This window comes from Chanodichthys erythropterus, chromosome 17 (genome assembly GCF_024489055.1).
Source record: "Chanodichthys erythropterus isolate Z2021 chromosome 17, ASM2448905v1, whole genome shotgun sequence".
Classification (NCBI taxonomy): Eukaryota; Metazoa; Chordata; class Actinopteri; order Cypriniformes; family Xenocyprididae; genus Chanodichthys; species Chanodichthys erythropterus.
Window position 1 is genome coordinate 39,412,124 of NC_090237.1, and position 10,037 is coordinate 39,422,160.

A 10,037-nucleotide genomic window follows, 5' to 3' on the forward strand; every position below is an offset into this window, starting at 1 on the left:
TAGTCACAAGGATGATATTCAGTTGTTTGATATGCAGACATAAAATGCAAATTTTGGAGAGTGCTGCTAGATAAGCCTGTGGAACAAATGTTAAGTTAACTAAATGTTTATTTTTAAATATTTGAATAGTGTAATATTAAGAATCATTTTCTTCTGTATAAACTTTAAGAAACATCCAATACTTTTTTATGAATGGTGCATGTTTAAGAATTGCTAATGTGTATTTCCAATTCATTCTAATGTGTGATCTATGAAGAAAGAACAACAATTTGTTTGTTTCACTTTGCTATACTTTTTTTCACTTTACTACTTTTAAACCCATCAAATGTGATGACAAAATGAAATAAAAAGTAGATTATGAAAATAATGACTCTTAATCAAACAAAGGGATCTGAAACAATTCATGAAGGGCCCTGCTACTCGTGTGCCACAGCTTCTTCATGATTCTCTGTTTTGGTAATCATTTCTTCACAGAGATTAAAAAGTTAAGGCACAATTACTCTTTTCATCACTACCACCACTGGAAAAACGGCACATTGCACCCAGTTTCAGAAAATTGTGTTCCCTCTTGTTGACACTGCCCTCCGGCTCTGGAACCAAATAATCTCATTTATTTAATTTCAAAACCACAGCTAACATTAAACATACTAAATTTAACGTATTTAGCACATATACTCTACATATGTAATGAACAAGTAAGATATAAATTGTCACTTGCAATAGTGCAGTCAATGCTTATAGAGTCTATATATAGTGTTTACCTTCAAAATTTGTGTTTAGTGACACAATAGTTAATGTAATAATATTATTATGTCAACTGAACTAGTTTTGCAATTAGTTTGAATTTTTAACTTGCAACCATGCATTTATTTAAGTTGTGATAAAAGACCCCCTGATTTAGACTACTTTTTAGAGTGCAGTTCAATAGTCAGGACACTGATCAGGGAGTCGGCCATTTTAAGGACTGTCTCAAATGCAAAATTCTTCCAGTGCACTGAAACATTTGCTCCCTAAAAAGTTCAACAATGCATTGTGAAAACCAGGAGCATCGATGCATCGTTCCCTTGACAGAAATTCTGAAGCATGAAACATGATCACAACAGCCAACTCAATACATATTACATGCAAAAGAACAAAAAGTAAAGAAAAAAAAGTTATTTAATTATGTTTCAGCATACACACATAGCTAGACAGGTAATGATCATAATCTAGCAATGGTATCTATAAATAATTTTCAGCTGAAACATTGCAGGGATATGTAACTGTGGCGAGCAGGGCGGGCGAGAGCCGTGAGGGAACGGCACGAGGCCAGTGACGCAAGTGATAACGAGCCTCACCTGGGAGGCGCACTGGCCTTGAGTCTCTCACGGAGGAGCTCTGGGAGCATAAAAGGAGGAGCGACGACCATGAAGGACGAGAGAGGACCAGGCCTGGACTTTATTTTATGTTTTATTATGTTTGTGTGGCATTACTTTTGTTTTGTTCTTTGTTTATTTGATGTTAAATTTTTGTTGAATGTTCGCCGGTTCCCGCCTCCTTCTTCCCATATATACAAACTGTGTTACAGTAACTATCAATGTATTAATCTGCTGTTGTTCATAAACGGCAGCAGTGGCATTGTACAACAAAGAGGACGTTGCCACATTGCTGAAGCAAGTGATATATAAATAGTTATGAAACATGATGATCACTTTATTTGTATGATGGGTAAATACCACATTCACAAAGTAAGATACCTTAAATTTAATCCTAACTCTAAAACGCTCTGAAAACATCCTATCTTATAGGTTGTTTTTTTTTTAAATAGATTGTAAATTCTTTCTGTATCCCCCAGTTGTTGTTGTAAAATATGGATCCAACAAAAACATCAAGTTGTCTTTAATCAAATCTAAAGTTCATCTCCACATACATTAAGCTATTTCACATTAGTAATGCTGAAGCAAGTGATATATAAATAGTTATGAAAAATAATAATGTAAATATGAAAAGTTATGATAAAATGATGTTTGTACAACACAAGGAAACTGGGAAAAGGTGTTCTCAGGAATACCAGCAAGACCAACAATATTTGTGCTAGTTCTGATCCATGACAGTCACTGATAATGGAGATAATATTGTTAATGTAAATATTTAAAGACAAATTTAAATGCAGATGTTTTTAAATATTTGCCAAATGTGTCGGCACGCAATGTTTCTGGCCTTCTTTGATGAATTGTTTAGTCCAGAAGTCATTATCATGCGAAGATTTAGTGAAGATTTAATGAGTTACATATCTGTGAGATATAAAAAGGAAATATATTTCAATGTTATTTTAGTGAATTACCTGGTTGTATCTATAGCTAAAAAATAAAAATAAAAATAAAATATGTATTAAACAAATATGTATTAAGTCATCTTCAATCAAAGCTAATGTTATTTTTTTCATTGTCACTCTAACATTAAAATGTACAGTATTAAATAATATTAAAATGCAATGTATATGACTCTGACAATAATGTAGCATCACTGTCATCTTGACACAATACCAGGTAGATTATCGACTACGTATAATATGTAGGAATATTGTTTTCTGTTTCTGCTCTTTCTCCGACTGCAGCTTTTCATTGTGGGGCGAACTGCCCTTTTAAATTACATCAGCTAATCATAAAAAAGCATGTTATGTCTGCTCTGATTTGCTCAGTTTTCTATAATCTTTATCTGCAGAGAAGAAAGGTTTAAAAAAACATTTAAAAAATCACCATTCCCACTTGAGTAGTTAAGTGTCTTTAACTACTACTGTACTAGCATTTAATCTAATCATTTGATTCATTGCACTTATTGTTTACATGCATGCTTTTGCATTGTGCTTGACCAAAAACCACCAAAACTGTCCCTAACTTTACCTGTACCCCACCTCAACAGGGCAGGTGTTGAGCCGAATTTTGACTCCCTGCCAAATTATTACTGCCTTTTGAAGTCACAATCAGATTGCCTAATCCTCACCCCACCCTTATCCTAACTCCTCCCCCACACCTAATCGTAAACCTACAGTACCAATACTAGGGGGGAATTTTGAACGGGATTTTGAACTGTACCTAGTGGAAATTATGCCCCTGCTTGCGTTATATGTTATATAACACTGACATGAATGTTAAAAAATCACACTGTCTGGGTAGAAAAAACTGCCATTAATTTGTGAACATTACTAGTATCTTACAATTAGATAAACTGTTCATTCATTACATCACTTTACCTCTGTCTTTAATAAACTGTGAAAGTGAACATTAATGTAAAGTGGAAACCTGTGAATCATTTATTAATGAGTTATAAACATAATTAACCTGTGAATATGAACCTTAATGTAAAGGGAACACATGTGAATCATGTATTTATTAATTATTAATGTACACACAGAAGATAGAAAAATATTTTTTTCTGATGAAATATTTTATTTTTGATGCATGTATCAGTAAACAACTTTAAACTTGAAACAAAAAGTTTAAACTTTTCTTTTACAGCGCAAAATTGCAGAGCATGACTTCTCATGAAACATGGCTTATGCAAGTAAACTCAAATTAAAACATTCAGCGAAGCAATCAAGTATTACAAAAAAGATAAGCATCACACCTATAAGCCAAACATATTTGATACAAGCTGAATAAAGGCACCTAAATATGTATTATTTTATTTAACAGTTGTATAAATTATTAAATCAATGACCGTATGCACGTTACAGAACATAAGCAATATTAATATGCATTCAATAATTATTTTTGATATCTTGATAAAGGCCACCATAACTTGAGGATATTTGGCTTTGGCCATCCGCACTTGCAGTGCCTGCGTGGGAGCGCCGGAGTGGTTATTTGTTTAAGATAATTATAAACTAACATAGCGATTACTCATATAAAATGAACACTAGATGGTGTCCGATACAGACGGAGTATTTTGTTCTCATTTTTCACATCCATTGAACAACTTTACATACTTTTTAACCCCTGTACAGCGAATAGCATTGAATAACAGAGAAACAAATGTGTAAATTAGCAGTTTTCAACCTTTAGAAATAAGAATTTACAAAGGTGTAACGTCCGGCCTGCAGACCCCCCCCATTTCTGGAGAGGAAGTCGGCCACAGCCATCTGAACACCCGGCCTGTGGATCACCTTGAATTTAAAAGGCTGCAAAGCGAGATACAAACGAGTGATCCGCGCGTTGGTGTCCTTCATGCAGTGGAGCCATTGCAGAGGGGCATGGTCCGAACAGAGGGTGAATTCCCGCCCCAGGAGATAATAGCGGAGGGTGAGGACGGCCCACCTGATGGCTAAACACTCTTTCTCCACGGTGCTGTACTTAGCCTTTCTCTTGGAGAGCTTGCAGCTAATGTACAGCACCGGCCGCACCTCACTCTCTATCTCCTGGGACAGGACCGCACCCAGCCCTCTGTCCGACGCGTCTGTCTGCAACAAAAAGGGGAGAGAGAAATCAGGGGAATGAAGTCAGATCAGTCAACGGGCTGGTGAGGTCAGAATAATTAGGAACAAACCTCCTGTTATATCCCGCCAGCCCGAGGAACTGTCTGACCACCTTTTTGGTCTTGGGACGCGGACAGGTTGCAACCGCTGCTGTCTTATCAATTTGGGGACGCACCTGTCCATATCCCAAGTGGATGCCCAGATACCTTACTTCCACGTGCCTAATCGCACACTTCTTCGGGTTGGCCGTGAGCCCAGCCCCTCTCAGCGACCTCAGGACAGCCCTCAAATGCCGCATATGCCGCTGCCAATCGTTACTAAAAATAATAATGTCATCCAGATAGGCAGCCGCATACGCAGCATGGGGCCGTAAGATCTTGTCCATGAGTCGCTGAAAGGTAGCCGGTGCCCCGAACGGAAGGGTCACGAATTGGTGTAATCCAAACGGCGTCGTGAAAGCGGTCTTTTCTTTGGATAATGGAGACAAGGGGATCTGCCAATACCCTTTGGTTAAGTCCAGTGTCGAATAAAAGCGAGCTGTACCAAGCCGGTCAAGCAGTTCGTCCACATGCGGCATGTAATTAAATGTTTTCAATTAGCAGATGATACTGCAATTTTTCTAATAAGATTTATTAAGCATTTATAATATGTGAGTTAAAAACGGCTCACTATTTGGCAGGTATTGCATTAAAGTCGCCCTTTTTATTCATGCAGTTATAACTGCATTATTAATGATTTATAATGCATTTGTAAATGACTTATTACTCAATAACAAACACTTTTATAAATTGCATAATATATAAAGGGAACCAAAATTTCTACACTATATTGATGATGCATGATGCTGGTGTTTTCTTTTACTGTTTGAGAAAATAAATATCCTATTCACTTAAACAATCTGTGTTATTGTTTTGTGGAGACTGATGTGACAATATGTCTGAAGAAATGAAAAAGACTTATTACACACCATCTAACCCTGGTTCTTTAGGCGGTAAAAAATGTTTAAAAGATGCTGTTTTAAAAGAAACAGGTGTTCGTTTATCCAATAAGCAGGTTTCAGACTGGCTCACTGGTGAGGATCAACCTGTTTTGTCAATTTGCATGGACGCGTGTGTTAAAAACAAGAGTGGTGTAGAGGTTGCTAAAGCTTTTGAATCCATACTGAATGATGGACGAATACCGTTGAGGGCACAGACAGATAAAGGGAAATAATTCCACAATAAACACTTTCAAAATCTAAAGGAAAAATACAACATCATGCATTTTACAACACCAACTGAATTAAAGGTGAGTGTTGTCGAGAGATTTAATAGAACCTTGAAATGTAGAATGTGGCAATATTTAACAACTACAAACTCCAAATGCTACATCAAGACATCACACAGGGATATGATGGCAGTCATCACAGAAGTATCAAGATGAGACCGATTGATTTGTGTAAAGAAAACGAGTCTCGTGTTACATAACCTTTGCAACCTGAATATGAAAACGGTTCTACAGTGCGGGAGTTTTACCAGTAAGCATTGGCTTCTGGAAGGCATCTTAAAAATCAGCCTCTGTCTATTGATAGGGAGGACTTTCTGAACAGCTATACACTCTATGTATTCAACTTCACACCAGACGAGGAGTGCAGTCAGCATGTATCACTTATCAAGAGCGGAAATATTAGACTAGAAGCCCGTTTTAGACAACCACTACCCCGAACTGTAACGTTATTAATTTATTCTGTCTTTGACAGTCTAATTGAAGTTTCAAATCGCCGCCAGGTACTGGTTGATTACTATTAACAATAAAAATGAACACTGTACAGCTTACATCTATCATCGATAATGTTTCCTGCAATGTCCATTCATTTTCTCAGTGTACTACCGTGCGATTATCTACCAAAATCACCTCTAAGGAAGCTATAATCAATGATTATTTTAAACACACATACATCATGGGTTCCAGGTCAGCACTGGCTAGCCATCTACATAAAGGAGAATGGTGTTGGATGTTTTTTTGACAGATTTGGTAACAAACTGGATCATCGTTTTCTGCCATTTATCAAAAACTTTTTAATTTGCAATTCTAAGGAGGTCCAATATTCAACTGTGCAAGTCAAAGATTTCTCATCAGACACATGTTGTGTTCTTGTGTGTTCTTCCTGTACCACATGGCAAAGGGGTTTGATTATGATTGCGTGTCGAAATTGTATAGTGATGATTGTGTTAAAAATGACAAAATGGTGTCAGCATTTGTGAAAAAAGTAAAGCGTTCCTGATGTAATGAAAATGTTTTCAAATGTGTTAAGTGGCTGCAAACAGGTGAAATGTTTATGTTTATATTTTTTTAAATAAAACAACCAAAACAAAATTTGAGTATTGTCTCTTTTTTTTAATATACATTTTAATTCAGTGTTATTAATAATAATAATCATTTTTATTAATAATAATAATAATAATAATAATAAACAATTATACAAGTGTACAGAACACAGAGATTTAAAACTTAACCAATGTCCATGTTCCAGATTGGGTGTATTGAAAACTTGATCTTCAGAATAATTCGAAGGAGTTGATGGCGTACTCGGACGCACTTTCTGTTTTTTACTCTTCTTAGATGAAACAGGCACAGTCTGTGTTGTTTTGGGGTTAATTGTACGTCTGATCTGATGATTTGGTACCATAGAGTGTGGTAAGTTTAAACCAGCAAAAGCTTCCAGAAACTCGTTCCACCCATCTGGTATCCGTTCATCAGCAATCTTATGTGGAGCTGTGATGCTTTTATTTAAATCAAGCATATGTGATAGGGATCGACCGATATGCATTTTTCAGGGCCGATGCCGATACCGATTATTACAGATCAAGGAGACCGATAACCGATATTTTGAATATGTGAATATGTGAATATATTTCGATATGTGTCTAGTGTAAAAATGAAAATTAATGTCAAAATTAAGAATAAAAAGGCCTCTGAAAAAGACTCTCTTTAAATTATTTTAACACATCTTTAATTCTGAGAACTGTTCATAATAACAACATTAATATTAATAATAACAACAAACATAAAAAGTGCTGGGAGCATCCATCAACAGCATTCTATAAACAAAGTAAAACTTAAAGCAAATTTAAACAGCAACAAATGAACTGGTCAATCACTGGCTCTTTGAGGTACTGATGTAACTCTTCTTCAATGCTGTCCTTGTCTGACAGATCACCAGTATGGGGACCAAGAAGAGAACTGAAAATATTGTCTATTTGGCTATGGCAAGGTGTCTCTTCTCTCCTTTGCCTTTTAGAGGCTTGGTCTTCTGCTGCGGGCTCCTCTCCATCTGCCTGCTCCTCTTGATTGGCTCTCTCTGTTTCAACCTGCTCTTGAAGAGCATCCTCTACATCTTCTTTAAGCCATTCTTTGGCCTTGTTTAGTGTAGAGGCAGAGGAGAACGCATGACTCTTGAAACGTGGATCCAAAAGACATGCTAGAACCACATTTTTTGAGTGTTCAAGTTTGGCGAATCGCTTGATTAGGCTCTCTCTCATTACCTCCCTGAGCGTTCTGATGCCCTGTGTTGATGGCCTTTTATCTTCAAGTAGCATTTTCGAGCACTGTCACACAGGGAATGATGCTGGATGCAGATGAGTTATTGTAGCTCACTTCTAGTGTCACTTCCTCAATTGGGATGAGTGTTTCAATCAAACTGGACACAATGTCCCACCGGTAGGCAGTTGGACATGTAAAACCGCCGTGTTCCCCAGAGTAGACATTAAGAGCACGCTTTTGTTCAAATGCCCTTTGCAGCATGTGGAGTGTTGAATTCCACCTTGTTGGGACTGCCTGGATTAAGTTGTGTTCTAGTAGGCCAAGGTCCCTCTAGATGTTTCTCAGACGCTGCTTGGCCAAGATGGAATGTTGGAAGTGAGTGACACATTTCTTTAGCATGGCAATCACATCTATCACAGCTCTTATGCTAGCCAAACCATTGTTCACAACCAGCTGCAACGTATGTGCTGTGCAGCTAAGGTCCGAAATATCGGCAAGCCTCAAAGCCTTCACCATGTTTGCGCCATTGTCACACAGGATCAGAGCTACACGGTTTTTGGTAATTTCCCATTCCTCTAGCATGTGCAGGAATGTGTCTCTGATGTATTCCCCAGAATGAGATCCATGCATTACTCTCGCATTCAAAACAACCTGCCTTCTGTTCCATTCATTGTCAATGAAATGACATGTGAGGCTCATCATTGACTCTGTTGATCCTGACCAGCAATCTGTTGTAAAAGTGAGTGAGAATCCAGCCTTCTCTGGCTGGATTAGGGCTTTAATCTTGCTTACAACCTTTTCATAGATTTCTGGCAGCTTCTCAGTGTGGTAATACTTGTCACTTTTTAGTGCATATCATGGTTCTGCCACATCCATGAGTCGCTTAAAGCCAATGTCAGAGACCATTGTGAATGGTTGGTTGTCAGAAATGATAATTTCTGTGATCAGTTTGTCCATTTGTTTTGATCTGTCATCCAGATTTGTCAATTTTTTTGTTTCTGAAAAATTTAATGTATTGTAGGCTGACATGTGGATGTTGTTCCCTGCTCAGATTCAGCTTTGTTTGATTGGGCAGATTTATACAAGTCATTGTGATGAATTCTAAGATGGGACCACAGGTTTGAAGTATTGGCACTTTTTGCCACTGTACCAACCATACTGACAACATTTTGGTTGAGTGTAGTACTCCCACACTGCACTTCTAAATGTTGTCTTCTTCTGTGAATGCATCTACAATGAGGGTAAGATAAAGAGAAAGTTAAAAGTGGGACCACAGTATGTTTCATGATTAAGCCTATGGATATTTTACTACAGCTAAACAGCTTAGGGAAAGGGAAGTATTGGCATCAATAATTTACATGTTAGAAATGTGCAATAGCTTAACCTCTCATAATTATTTTCTGATGACTAAAACATAGTCTAAAATAATAGAGGTGACTACTCAATTAATAGTCTAATGCACATCAATGGATTAACTAAAAAAGCACACACACACACACACACACACACACGTATATATATATATATATATATATATATATATATATATATATATATATATATATATATATATATATATATATATTCCCGTTTTTTGATTTAACTCCTCAGTGGTGGGAAAACATGGCTTCAGATTACATACAAGAGTGGTACGCACATCCTCACCAGTGTCTTCTAATGCCACACGGTAGTTTAGTGGTCCCAGCTGTTTTATTATTCGATAGGGACCTTTCCATTTGTTGGCAAGTTTAGCACTAAAATGGTGAAGTGCACTTGACTGTGGAAAATGTCTCAGCCATACCCGATCTCTTTCCTTATAGGTGACATCTCTTCGGGTTATGTTGTAGCCACGGAGTTGTCTTGCAGAGGCTTTCTTGATGCATTCTCTGGCACTAGCTTGTAACTTAGCCAGATGTTCTGTGACATTGTAAGATGGAGCAGTAGGAGAACGATTTTGCCCATGAAGCAGCTTGTCCATTGATCCCTGTAACTTCCTTCCTAGGTGAAGCTCAGCTGGAGACATCCCAATGGTTTCTTGTACTGCTGAATTGATGGCAACCGT

General features: G+C 37.3%; 1 pseudogene; it reads right to left on the reverse strand.

The window, feature by feature from the left end:
• Nucleotides 1-4,039: 4,039 nt before the first annotated feature.
• On the reverse strand, nucleotides 4,040-9,132 carry LOC137004270 (zinc finger BED domain-containing protein 4-like; annotated as a pseudogene).
• Between the last annotated feature and the right edge of the window lie 905 nt (nucleotides 9,133-10,037).